The sequence below is a fragment of the Polistes canadensis genome, unplaced genomic scaffold, assembly GCF_001313835.1.
Source record: "Polistes canadensis isolate GaletaPanama2010 unplaced genomic scaffold, ASM131383v1 scaffold_386, whole genome shotgun sequence".
Lineage (NCBI taxonomy): Eukaryota > Metazoa > Arthropoda > Insecta > Hymenoptera > Vespidae > Polistes > Polistes canadensis.
This window is the reverse complement of record NW_014569933.1, coordinates 45,201-46,535: the sequence shown is the minus strand read 5'-3', so window position 1 is coordinate 46,535 and position 1,335 is coordinate 45,201. Positions and strand designations below refer to the sequence as shown.

General features: G+C 23.4%; 1 protein-coding gene across 1 annotated transcript in view; it reads left to right on the top strand.

Annotated features, from left to right (window-relative positions):
* The window catches only part of LOC106792176, a gene marked incomplete at its 5' end in the record, with an annotated part of 20,810 nt that overhangs the window by 1,171 nt on the left and 18,304 nt on the right, over positions 1–1,335 (top strand).

Sequence of the window (1,335 nt, the reverse complement as noted above, 5' to 3'; positions counted from 1 at the left end):
TTTTTTTTTTTTTTTCTTTTTTTTCATCCTTTTGCTCACAGAGATAGAATAAAACTCTCGGAAGTCGTTTAACATTTCTGAAAGTTCTCGACAACGAAGCCCTGACTCCGCCTAATGTGTGTGTATGTGTGTGTCTCTTATATTTTTAGACGAAAATCATTTTGCCAGTTGGTTTCCTTTTAAGCATTTGCCATTAAAAATTCGCGCCCTTTTCTCAATAGAATATAATTACTTATTATCTACATGTTTTTATTTTTCTTCAAACGCATTAATCGTTTCGTAAACAAATGATTCGTAAATTTTTAACTTTATTTCAAAATCCTATTATAATTTATAATTAATTAGAATATTTTTGTATATACAATAATTAGAATATTTTCAACACAATGTTTTTATAATTACTTTATTATCTACTATTTTTTATCTTTTTCCAACCGCATTAATCATTTCGTAAACAAAAAAACATCGAATATTCGTAAATTTTTAACATTATTTAAAATCCTAATTTTCTAATCAATTACAAAATTTTCTTGTAAAGTACGTACAAGAATAGAAAAAAAAACAAATCAAAAAATATTTAAAGGATGTGTGTATACTTTAAAATAAAAGATTATATTATTCGTAAAAATTGTTTGTTTAAAATCAGACAAATCTTTCTTTATAAAATTCTAAACACTTTTATCCAATTCTATAAATTATATTAAATTAATTAAATTTGTGATTTGATCATTTAAAAATAAAAATTTCGTTCGAATAATCTCGAAAATGATTAATTGATTTGTTTAAATTAATAACAATTATATTTATAGACTACACTTCTTCATACATTTTATATTTTTTAATCTTAAATTTCTTATAGTTCATTATTACTATTATTATTATTATTATTATTCATCACGAGGAACACTCCTTAATAGAAATGATTCCATACGGAAATAGTATGGCGATCGTTAGAAAGGGATGTGAATTATTATTATTATACTACTGTGTATAAAGACACACACACACACACGTTCCTACGAAAGTCAGTCGATAATAATAATTGATATCATTCAAAGAAGACTACTCTCTATTTTTTTTCTCTCTCTCTCTCTATCTTTCTCTTTTTTTGATATTATACTATTCGTTTAAAGAATAAGAGACACGACGAGAAACAATGTTAATTCGTGCATGACTATCCTACGTAATCGTCATTCGCTTTTACATGAATTATTATATCGGTCAATATGTAAAACTCTATCAATTTTCTTATTTCTAATTTAAATAGAAATATAAAAGAGAAATTAAAATATATATTAAACCATAAATTAACATATATATCTTATGTTTTATTAT